The sequence below is a fragment of the Globicephala melas genome, chromosome 7 (genome assembly GCF_963455315.2).
Source record: "Globicephala melas chromosome 7, mGloMel1.2, whole genome shotgun sequence".
NCBI classification, from domain to species: Eukaryota; Metazoa; Chordata; class Mammalia; order Artiodactyla; family Delphinidae; genus Globicephala; species Globicephala melas.
In genome coordinates, this window is record NC_083320.1 from 112,842,755 (window position 1) to 112,855,869 (window position 13,115).

Below are 13,115 nucleotides of genomic sequence, written 5' to 3' on the forward strand. Positions count from 1 at the left end.
GCATGTGTCCCTGGCCTGCTTATAGTTAGGTGTAGTTAGATACAAAGTTCTGGCCAATGTGACTTAAGCAGAAGTGGGTGTGCAGCTTCTGGAAGGTGTCTTTAAAGGGCTTGATATGCCAGCCTCCAGCACTTTCTTTCTCCTGCTGACTGATAAAATAACCCTCATGAAATATGAAATGAAACCTGGGGGTAAAGGGCCAAAAAGATAGAAAGAATCCTACAACTTTGTTGACTGAAAAAAAAAGCACAACCTAAAAGTTGAGAATCATGTTTTATTTGGGGCATTACTGAGGACTTACACTTGGGACACAGCCTCTCAGATGCTCTGAGGGACTGTTCTGAAGAGGTAAGAGAGGAGCCAGGATATATAGGAGTTTTTACAAAAACAAAAACAAGTAGTTGAACATCAAAAGATTACTGCTGGGGACTTCCCTGGTGGCGCAGTGGTTAAGAATCCGCTTGCCAATCCAGAGGACACGGGTTCGAGCCCTGGTCCGGGAAGATCCCACATGCCGCGGAGCAACTAAGCCTGTGAGCCGCAACTACTGAAGCCCGCACGCCTAAAGCCCATGCTCCGCAATAAGAGAAGCCACCGCAATGAGAGGCCCGTGCACCGCAACAAAGACCCAACACAGCCAAACATAAATAAATAAATTAATAATAATAATAAAAAAGATTACTGGGACTTCCCTAATGGCCCAGTGGTTAAGTCTCTGTGCTTCCACTGCAGGGGACATGGGTTCGATCCCTGGTTGGGGAAGTTCCCCATGCCACGGTGCAACCAACAACAACAACAACAAAACAAGATTACTGCTAATTATTAAAGAAAACCAGACATCATCAAGTTGATGAATTTAGCACTTTTCTATGTATGGGAAGATGCAAGAGTCTGAGCTCACTGAAATCATCCCTTTTATATGCACCTTAACTATCTATTATCTTCTTCTTTCCCATCCTGAAATCCCTCAGGATGTGCCGTTGGAAGCAGCTGCAGTGGCTGATGGCCCAAAACATACTTCATTTACTGAAATGGCAGGCGACACTCTTTGTCCACAACTTTGTCACCAAGATGTTCCATACCTGAGCTGCACTAATTTCAGTGGTCTTTTGTTTTTCATTTTTGCAAGAGGGAGAAACAAACTTCTAATTTCTTTTTTTTTGAATTTTATTTATTTTTTTATACAGCAGGTTCTTATTAGTCGTGAATTTTATACACATCAGTGTATACATGTCAATCCTAATCAATTCATCCCACCACCACCACCCCCACCACCACCACTTTCCCCCCTTGGTTTCCATACGTTTGTTCTCTACATCTGTGTCTCAACTTCTGCCCCGCAAACCGGTTCATCTGTACCATTTTTCTAGGTTCCACATACATGCGTTAATATACGATATTTCAAACTTCTAATTTCTATATGTCCTTGGTATTTTGAGGTTTCTATCATTTCTGTTGAATCTAATCCTGATACATTCCTCATTCTACACAGGAGAAAGTCCACACAACTTAGTCTGAATGTGGCAGAAATCTTCAGGGTTATGGATTATTTTACTCCAGTATATTTTCTAACTTATTATTGGTATATAGGAAAGCATTCTTACTAGTTTCAGAGCATTGTTCTCTCATTTTGAGGGGAGAGGGTTCTAGAAAGACAATTCGATTATCTTCAGATGATGATAATTTTGTCTCATTTCCAATATTAATTCTTTTTTTCTTATTTCATTAAGCAGAACCTTAATAATTTCTTAGCTGATCCCACCATTTCACAATGACAGGATCTCAGTAGCTGTATTTGTACACTCTGACCTCATATTTCTCGCCACCTTATCTCACATTTATTAAACCTGGGTGGACACCTGACCCAAGTTGTGTTCTCTTTCCTGTGTGTTCCTGAGGGATGACAACAGAGGTTCTTAAGGGAGACTTGGTGGGTGAGGCAGCAGTTATTTGTAGTTTACACGTGTCATATGTCGGACAGTTAACTCGAAGCAGTGGCAAGGCCTCCAATCACTGCCTTTCCCTGGATCCTCTGACGCATACAGCAATTCATATGTTTAGCTTCCTGAAGGAGGGCCCTAGGTTTGCAGGACAACCACACTGCCAAGTCAGAGGCAACAGAAATAGACATGGCTTTTAGTCTATCCAAAATGGGGTTTCTGGCATATGCTTGTGGAAACACAAGTTCTCCAGCTTGTTCTTTCCCTCACTTCATATCCATCTTCTCCTGCCCACTGGCCCTGTGGACAACACACTCCAGCATCAGATGCAGACCCAGCCTTATGGAGACTGAGAAGCCAGCTCCCACAACTGTGTAAGGTCAAATCTTTACAGAAAAATCCCTGTGACAAGTCCATATGTGATTATCCATATTTACACAAATAATATGTATATTAGTGGTTCTGCTTCTTGGATTGAATCTTGACTGTTACGGGATTTGTTACTTAGGGAGGAATGCTGCTGTAACAAAACCCTAAAACGTGGGTGTGACTTTAAAACCAGGGTTTCAGCTGTGTGTTAATGATAGCTTCAAGTGCCTGAAACACAGTGTTTTTGCAGACAAGGACTTTAAGGAAGTTGCTGGAGAGGGCTTAGAGTAAAGGGAGAAAAATATCATTGAAAACTGGAGGAGAAAATTTAACAATGCTGTTGCCTGCAGTTTTATGGAGAGAAGAAAATATATCTAATGAAGTGAGTAATTTAGCTAATGAGGTTTTCAAGCAAAGTATTGCAGATGCTGCCTGGTTTCTTCTTGACAGTTTTAGTAAAATGTGAGAGGAGAGTGAAAACTTAGAAAAGATTTTTAAATAAAAAGGAGCCTGGGGACTTCCCTGGTGGTCCACTGGTAAAGAATCCGCCTTCCAATGCAGGAGACGCGGGTCCGCTCCCTGGTTGGGGAACTAAGATCCCACATGCCACGGGGCCAAAAAAAAGTAGCAGAAAAAGACTTAAAAAAAAAAGGAGCCTGAATTAATGCTTTGAAGATGTTCAGTTTCTCCATGTGGCAAATGATGCTAAAATTAAAAAATGGCTGCTGTGCCAATATCAAATATAATTCACTGCCAAGACAACGTGGTCTGAAGATAAGGGGGAGGGTGCGACTATAAAATACTGTCTTAAGACTTCAGAAAACTCAAAAGTTGTGCCCCAGCTTATCCTCAGTCACATAGAGGACTAGATCAAGGGTGTGCCTCATAGACACTTTCAGACCATAGGGTCTCTAGTAAGTTTAAGGAGGCTACTCCTCAGGAGGAATCCAAGGAAGATAAGGGTTTACAGTTGACCCTTGAACAATGCAGGGGTTAGGGCACTGCCCCTCCACACAGTTGAAAATCCAAGTATAACTTAGAGTCAGCTCTCTGTATCCATGGTTCCACATCCACAGATTCAACCAACTTTGGATCACATAGTAGTACTGTAGTGTTGTTACTGAGCATAGAAACCACCACTATGGCACTGGCTTCTAAGAAAATAAAGAGCTTTTCTGTGAGGTCCACCAGCAAGGAGACAGGAGTCATGGCTCAAATCTGTCTCCCTGTTCTGGGGTTCAATTAAACTTTTATGAGTTAGGGGAAGAGGGTTGGTATGTGGAAATACTGGTGGGGCAGGATTCCATTGGAGGGCTTTGGAGCTTTGGAACATTTATGGTAAAGTGTGGTAAAGGGGTTTCAGCACTGGATCTTCCTGGATAACAGACCCTTCACTTCTGAAAGGGCTCCAGTGTTGAGGTTCTGGTCGTGTCCCTGTTTTTTGGTTCCATGGGGGTGAAGGGTAAACTTTGGTTCTGGGTGTTATTTGAAGTCAAAATTTCTCCTCTGCAAATGCTTCAGCTGCATGATGGCAGTTTTGTCCTGTTGTCTCCAGAAAACAACTCAGTATCTTATTAGGTAAAGGATAGGGTCAGTTTGAGCTGGTTCTGCAGTTATATATCCCACCTTTTTGTTGTTCATTCTTCAGTCTTGAAGGATAGAGTGTGATGACAGCTCTAGTTGCTTCCTTCTGGTAAGGGGTACAGGTTTGGGTTTGAAGAATGAAATTGTTTTGCATTTAATTATAAATATTCATGAGTTCCAGGATGAGGCCAATGCTTTGGGTTTGGGCCTGTATGTTGAATGATCATCATATGGGTTGGGGTAGGGGGTCTAAGGATAGGAGGCACACATCAGATACAGAGTTTGACAAGAAGGAATATACATCCTAGTAAGCACAAAACAATGACACCTAGTTTAAATAATCCCTTAAATATAGACCTTATTTCTGATGGGACCCACAAAAAGATATTTCCTAAGAGGTCAGATCCAGGTTCTTGTGATGACATTTGTTGGAGCCTAGTTGCCTGTTGTCTAATTTTACCTGAGTGGGTTTTAACTTTTGAGGTATTAATATATACACAACAGGAGCTATTGACCACTACACATATGCTTCCTTGTTCTGCTAAAATATAATCCAAAACAATTCTATTGTCTAGTACTGTTCTGACTAAAGAATCTAGAGCCCTTTGCTGGAAGGTTTACAAAGACAAAACCTAAAAAATTTCATAAGTTGTTTACCAAGAATTAGGATTGGAGTTGGCAAGGAGTAAGGCTTGTTAAGCAAGGATTGGTTAGGGTCCAAAATGGTTTCATAGTTTTCCGCACAGTTTTATATCTCATCAGAACAAAGAATATCAAACATGGCAGGGGTACACTTTTTCAAGGTTTCAAAAAGACAAATCAGCATGTACAGTCAGTATGGCCTTGGAACCTGGCAAGGGAGGCTTATCATTGGAGTACTAGCATTGGCATCCCAGGAAGGGAGGCATTTATCTCTATCTTCAAAACAGTCATTCTTTACTCTGGACAGCCCACCCTTTTCTTTAATGATTAAAACAGATGTGCAATGGGTGTTTGATACGTCACCAACCAGGCTGTTCTAGTTAGCATAAAATTCAAATTAAACCATGTATAAGTCAGAATGATTTCCCCATTTCAACATGGTGAAAACTTCTTCCATTGTTTCTCCCATTTGATCACAAATCTTTTGATAGAAAGCACTCATGATCAAAATATTTGTCCGTTGACTCGAGGGTGCTTGCTGCCTGCCCTGAGTCCATAATGTCCCTCAGTGCTAGGCCTCTTTTTTATTTATAGATAGATAGCTAGAAAACTAATTGGGGGAAACTAATTGGACATAGTGAACAAGCACAGAGGTTTATACTAATAGGGAAACATTATATATTTTCTCAATTATATCTAATTGTCACACAAACATTGTACATGTACTTTTAGCAGTAGGCATAAAACAAGTGGCAATACATGTCATGAGTAGTTATACTCTGTGACAACTTCACTAAAGAATTTTGTTTCCATCCTGAACACTGGGGCAAAAGTATACTTAGAATAATAAATTTCAATTTTGATAGGGAGACAAACATTTGGTAAACAGTTCAATTGAACTGGTAGGATGGGTCTTACAGGCCTGGTCTGCATTCTTGGGTCAACTGTCTACCAATGCTGTTGTCTTCTTCTCATCCTGGTGTGGGTGTCATTTCTCCTCTGTTTGAGCATTGTTTTAAGGTGAGTTTGAGGTCAGTAGTCCTCTCTATTCATCAGTCTGGGGCAGAGGCCCTTTTTTTTTTTTTAAATAAACACCATGCATTCACTACATTACTTTTATTTATTAAAATATATATTTATTTACTTTATTTTCTTTTATTATTTTTTTGGCTGCGTCGGGTCTTATTTGCGGCACGTGGGGTCTTCATTGAGGAATGCGGGATCTTTCATTGAGGCACGGGCTCATCATTGTGGCACGTGAGCTTCTCTCTAGCTGTGGCATGGGGATTTTCTCTCTCTAGTTGTGGTGCGTGGGTTCCAGAGTGTGTGGGCTCTGTAGTTGTGGCGTGCAGACTTAGTTGCCCCGCAGCATGTGGGATCTTAGCTCCCCAACCAGGTATCGAACCTGCGTCTCCTGCCTTGGAAGGCAGATTCTTTACCACTGGACCACCAGGGAAGTCCCCAGAGGCCCTTTTTAAGTGGGAAATTTGAATTCAAGAGTTATTTCCCTTCAGTTTCGCTGTGCATGAGATACCTGATAAAGGTCCTTCCATCTAAGTTGGAGACAGTCCTTTAAGTGGTGTCTTTTCCAGTATGCATAATCTCGTGGTTGTAGGTCATGGGGTATCTGACCTTCATTCAAATATAGATTGATATGATAAGCTTCAGAAACAAACTTCGAATGTCCTTTTAATAATTCAATTAAACTTTACCATGATGTAACATACCATCAAGGAACCATCTAGGAAGTGAGTCTTAGGCAGTATATACTGAACCTCAAAGACCATTAACAGCACCAGAACTTAATATCTATTGAAACCATAAACTTTTCTCTCTAAAATTACCCTAATTTCTTACCAGATATAGCCAAATTGAGGCTAATTTGTTTGTAAAATAATTCTGATTTCAATAAGCTTGTCCTGATTATTTACATAAGTGTAATTTATCATATAGGCTCTTTTGAATTGGCTTTGCTGGAACTTTTCATAAGAAATCTCAAACTGAACTTAAAAAAATTTTTTTATTGGAGTATAGTTGATTTAAAATGTGTTAATTTCTGCAAAGTGAATCAGTTATACATATACACATATTCACTCTTTTAAAAATTCTTTTCCAAGGGACCTCCCTGGTGGTTAAGACTCCATGCTCCCAATGCAGGGGACCCGGGTTCGATCCCTGATCAGGGAACTAGATCCCGCATGCTGCAATTAAGATCCCGCATGCTGCAATTAAGATCCCGCATGCCACAAAGAAGATCCCACGTGCCGAAACTAAGACCTGGGAGCAGCCAAATAAATAAATAATTTTTTTTTTTTTTTTTTTTTTTGCGGTACGCGGGCCTCTCACTGTTGGGGCCTCTTCTGTTGCGGAGCGCAGGCTCCGGCCGCACAGGCTCAGCGGCCATGGCTCACCGGCCCAGCCGCTCCGCGGCATGTGGGATCTTCCCAGACCGGGGCACGAACCCGTGTCCGCTGCATCGGCAGGCGGACTCTCAACCACTGCGCCACCAGGGAAGCCCTAAATAAATATTTTTTAAAAAATCTTTTCCCATATAGGTCATTACAGAGTATTGAGAAGAGTTCCCTGTGCTATACAGTAGGTCCTTATTAGTTATCTATTTTATATATCGTAGTGTGTATATGTCAATCCCAGTCTCCGAATTTATCCCTCCCTCCCCGCTTTCCCCCTTGGTAACCAAAAGTTTGTTTTCTATGTCTGTGACTCTATTTCTGTTTTGTAAATAAGTTCATTTTTACCATTCTTTTAGATTCCACATATAAACAATATCATATGTTTATCTTTGTCTGACTTACTTCACTCAGTATGACAATCTCTAGGTCCATCCATGTTGCTGCAAATGACATTATTTCATTCTTTTTATGGCTAAGTGATATTCCATTGCATATATGTACCATATATTCTTTATCCATTCCTCTGTTGATGGACATTTAGGTTGCTTCCATGCCCTGGCTATTGTAAATAGTGCTGCTATGAACACTGGAGTGCATATATCTTTTTTAAAAATAACTTTATTTATTTATTTTATTTTTGGCTGCATTGGGTCTTCGTGGTTGGGTCTTCATTGCTGCGCGCGGGCTTTCTCTAGTTGCGGTGAGCAGGTGCTACTCTTCGATGTGGTGCGTAGGCTTCTCATTGCAGTGGCTTCTCTTGTTGCAGAGCTCTGGCTTTAGGTGCGCAGGCTTCAGAAGTTGTGGTACGCGGGCTCAGTAGTTGTGGCTTGCGGGCTCTAGAGCGCGGGCTCAGTAGTTGTGGTGCACAGGCTTAGTTGCTCCACAGCATGTGGGATCTTCCTGGACCAGGGCTTGAACCCATGTCCCCTACACTGGCAGGCAGATTCTTAACCACTGCACCACCAGGGAAGCCCACATATATCTTTTTGAATTATGGTTTTCTCAGGGTATATGCCCAGGAGTGGGATTGCCAGATCATATGGTAGCTCTATTTTTAGTTTTTTAAGGAACCTGCATACTGTTCTCCATAATGGTTGTACCAATTTACATTTCCACCAACAGTGTAGGAGGGTTCCCTCAAATTGAACTTTTGAAAGGCCTCTCAGGGCCAGGAAAGTGATACCAAGGGCTTGCTATCAGATTCTGCTTGCATAGCTATAGATTTGTGTGAATTCCTCTCTTCTCAAGGTCCGCCAAAGATCTTGAGATTCTCGCACCTCTCAGGAGGTGGCTTTCCTTATTCACCTGATAAGGCTGCTGGGAACCTAAGAGTTTCCAATTTCTGGAGGAATCATCTAGAGAGAAAAGATAAATGTTTTAGTTGTGCTCACGCAGGTATAATTTACCAGGTTGCTATAAGTCATACCTAGTGTAAGGGGAAAGTTTACTTATATTTGGCAAACCGATTAAAAAAAGCTAGTAATATTTCAGACCGAAACCCCTCATAAGAATTATAGCCATATTCATCAGTTCACTCAGTCCTATGTAACTAATCCTTGATCTTGAGCATTTATTAACAGTTTTATGAAGCATCAGGATTTCCATTAGAATGTTTAAATTTCTTATCCAGTTCAGGAGTATGACCTGAAAGTTATCAGAAACCTGTACTTGTCAAAAAAGTCCTTTCTATGGTCTTCCTATAGCTGAGGCATTTTTTTTTGCAAAAGCATCAGAATGAAACAATAACTGTCTATGGATGACAAAAGATTTTAAAAAAGCATGGTTAAATACCTGATTACAATGCAACTGACAAGGAAATTTGGTTATTTTTGTGACATACAATATTAAAATAATGTAACATTATATGAGGACATATTCAAATCTTGTAAATTTCACATAATTTCTAGAACATTTATATTAATGACATTTATGCATACAAAATAACCTAAGAAGGTTTATCACCACTCATTTGACAATGCTTCCCATGTAATTTAACAAACCAAATAAACCTAATTAGTTTAACATCTCTCTTGCGTTATGCGGTCCTCTCACTGTTGTGGCCTCTCCCGTTGCAGAGCACAGGCTCCGGACGCGCAGGCTCAGCGACCATGGCTCACGGGCCCAGCCGCTCCGCGGCATGTGGGATCTTCCCGGCCCAGGGCACGAATCCGTGTCCCCTGCATCGGCAGGCGGACTCTCAACCACTGCGCCACCAGGGAAGCCCCTAACATCTCTCTTGATAAAGAGAGAAAACAAATCTCTTGTGGTGTTCCAGAGGCCCTCTGGAAAACTTCAAAGTTAGCTAGAGGTCACATGAACTTCATTTAGAATTTGATCTTTGGGAAGTTTGTCAGAAATATCAAAAAGCTTTTAAAACACTTGGTCAAATAGGATCATAGGTCAATGTGAATCAATACTTATGCACTTAAACAAGTGACAAAAAAAGGTTTCAAAAGAAAATACAGAGAGTTACAACAGATTACTTAAAAGGTAAAGAAAATTTACAATCTGTTATCAAAAGCAGATTAATATTCCAAGGAAACTTTGTCCTCTCAACAGAGAGAGAAAACCAAATTCGAATTTTGCACCAGCTTACTTTTAATATTAAAATTCATTCACTCAGTTACATTCATTTTAATCTTAGCCATTTAACTTTATTTAGCAAAACTCTAAAGTTTTAAGTTACCAAATATCTGGAGTGGCTATTTTTAAGTAGACATTCTTATAACATGATTGTTCCTAGAGTTCACCTAAAAGCTCTTATCTCATTTACATTTAATTTACTTATAAAAATATCATCATACTAAGGTTTTTTCTTGCTGACAAATTTTAGTAACAGAAATAACAGGATCTTATTTGACTTCTAGTAAACCTAGGTACACTAGAAGTATTATATTTAATATTGATGACTCTAAAGACATGTCTGTATTAATTAAATCAACAAACTAATTTTAATTACCAAATATTAATTTTATACGGAATATTTCCCAGATCACATAAACCTGACAGGGGTACATTCCTTCAAGGCTCCAGGAGAGATGTATAGTTACAGATTAGCATGTACACAGAGAGCCAGCGTGAGCCTGGTATCTGAGAAGGGAAATATTTCCAAAGGAGTACTAGCATTGGTGTCACAGGAAAGAAGGCGTTTCTCCCCATCGTTAAAGAGGACATTCTAAACAATCTGGATCATGCATTCTTTTCTTTAATGGTTAAAGCAGATATACAATGTATGTTTGACAGGTCATAAATCAGGCTGTTCTAGTTGTGTTTTACATTCTATGCGTTTGGGCAAATGTATTCATCACTGTAGTAACATGCAGAATCGTTTCACTACTCTAAAAATTGTCTGTTCTCTGCCTATTCATTTATATCCCCCCCAACCCCTGATCTTTTTACTGTCTCCATAGTTTTGCCTTTTCCAGAATATCGTATACAGTTGACCCTTGAACAACATGGGTTTGAACTGCATAGGTCCACTTATACGCAGAATTTTTTCAATAAATACAGTAGTGCATGTACTACTGCATATATTGATTGAATTCATGGATGTGGAACTTTGGATATGGAGGGCTGACTGTGAAGTTAAGCATGGATTTTCAACAGCCCGGGGAAAGGGTGGGGGGTGGTTGGCACCCTTAACCCCTGTGCTGTTCAGGGGTGAAATGTAGTTGGAATCATCCAGTTGCTCTTGCACCATTTGTTTAAAAGTTTCCTTTTTCCATTAAATTTTTTGGCATCTTAGTAAAAAAAAAAAAATCAGTAGACTATATAGGTATAAGTATTTCTGGACTCTATTCTCTCCATTAATCTATCTATCCTTTTGCCAGTACCACATTAATCTTTTTTTTTTTTTGGCCACACAGCATGCGGGACCTTGGTTCCCTGACCAGGGATTGAACCCGTGCCCCCTGCAGTGGAAGCGCAGAGTCCTAAACACTGGACTGCCAGGGAAGTCCCAGTACCACACTAGTCTTGATTACTGCAGCTCTAGAGAAAGTCTTGAAATCAGGTAAAGTCCTCTAACGCTGTTCCTGTCCTTCAAAATTGCTTTGGTTATTCTAGGTCATTTGCATATTCATCTAAATTTTACAGTCAGCCTATCATCTACAAAATGCCTGCTGGAATTAATGTGGATTGTGCTGATTCCATGGATCAGTTGGGAAGAACTGACATCTTAATCATATAGAATATTTTAATTAATAAATGTGGTATATCTTTTCATTTTGGTCTTTAATCTCTCTGAGTAATGCTATAGTTTTCAATTTAGAGGTCTTATATATCTTGTGTCAAATGCATTCCTAGAAAGTTTATGTTTCCAATGTTTTATTTCATAATATTGTTTCTTCCACTACATCATTATAAAAATTTCAAACATACAAGACAGTTGAAAGAATTTTACAGTGAGCACTCATTATACCTACCACCTAGACCCTATAAACACTTTACTATATTTGCTTATTCATATTTTAAAATTTCACTTTACAATTATTAGATAGAAATATTTTTATATTGACCTTGAATCCTTTGAACTTATTAAATTCACTTTATAGTTCCAGTAGTTTGAAATTCCTTTACATTTTCTACATACACAATCATGTCATTTGTGAATAAAGACAATTTTTACGTCTTACTTTCCAATCTTTGTGACTTTTATTTCTTTTTCCTAATTCTTGCACTGGCTAGGACCTTTAGCATGATATTGTACAGAAGTGTTGAAAGCATACATATTTGCCTTGTTCCCAACCTTAGGGGTAAAGCACCTAGTCTTTCCCCATTAATCATGGTTTTTTTTTTTTTTTTTTTTTTTTAAAGATGCTCCTCATTAGGTGGAGGAATACTCTTTTATTCCTAGTTTATTGAGAGCTTTTATCATGAATGGTCATGGCTTTTTTCAAATACATTTCTACATCTATTGAGGTGATAAGGTGATTTTTGCCCTTCATGTTGTTAATATGGTGAATTACATTGTTTGATTTTCAAATGTTGAACCAACTCTGGTGGTGAACTTGATTTGCTTAAGGACTTGATTTCATTAGGGAATTTTGGGTCTAAATTTCATGAGGGATATTTTTCTGTAATTTTATTTTCTTGCAATCTTTGTAAATTTTTATCAGCGTTTTGTTGAACTCATAAAATGTTTTTTCTTATTTATTCCCTTATGCCTTTATCCTACTCATTATCTAGCTTCAAATTTCTTTTGGCTTAATTTGCTTTCTTTTCTCTCCAGCTTTTGTGTGTGTGTGTGTGTGTGTTACGCGGGCCTCTCACTGCTGTGGCCTCTCCCATTGCGGAGCACAGGCTCCGGATGCGCAGGCTCAGCGGCCATGGTTCACGGGCCCAGCCGCTCCGCGGCATGTGGGATCCTCCCGGACCAGGGCACGAACCCGTGTCCCCTGCATTGGCAGGCGGACTCTCAACCACCGCGCCACCAGGGAAGCCCTCTCCAGCTTTTTTGAGTCTAACCAAATGGGTCTTGAACTTACCACCTTTTCTTCTGGAAGTATCTTTCAAAGTCCTTGTTCAGTGCTTTTGACTGTCAGCTGTTGATTTGCTTCTTCACTCTTTGAGGTCTTGTCATACACATGCATGCTTAGGAGTCAATCAAGTATGTGAGAGGAGTTTAATACAGATTATAGGACTCCCCTTCAGGGTTTGAGCCTTCCCAGCAGTCCTGGAGTCCAAGCCAGTGAGACTTCAGCTTTCCAGCTGAGCTCTGTCTGTTCATCCTGGAGTGCTGTGTATCCTGGGGTGCTCTTAGAGAAACCCTTGTAAATGTGGGTTTCAAATAATGTGGTTTCCTTCTCTAAATACCCCGAATTTTCTGCTTTTGTTCATTCTCTAGTACCTTTTTAAAAAACATTTTGTCCAGCGTTTATTATTGGCATAAATTTTAGTCTAATAATGCTCTACTCTGCCGTCACTGGAACCAGCAATCTTACTCAATACTTTAAAGATGTTGTTCCAGTTTCTCTTAGTTGCCTTGATTCATATATGTCAGTATCACTCTTATCATTGTTACCCTGTATGTAATGTATTTCTTTTCCTCAGGCTGCCTTTTAGGATTTTATCTTTTGTTTTTAGCAGTTTGACTATGATGGACCCAGGTATGGTTTTGTTTGTCTTTATCTAACTTGAGATTCATTCACCTTCTTGGATCTACGGGTTC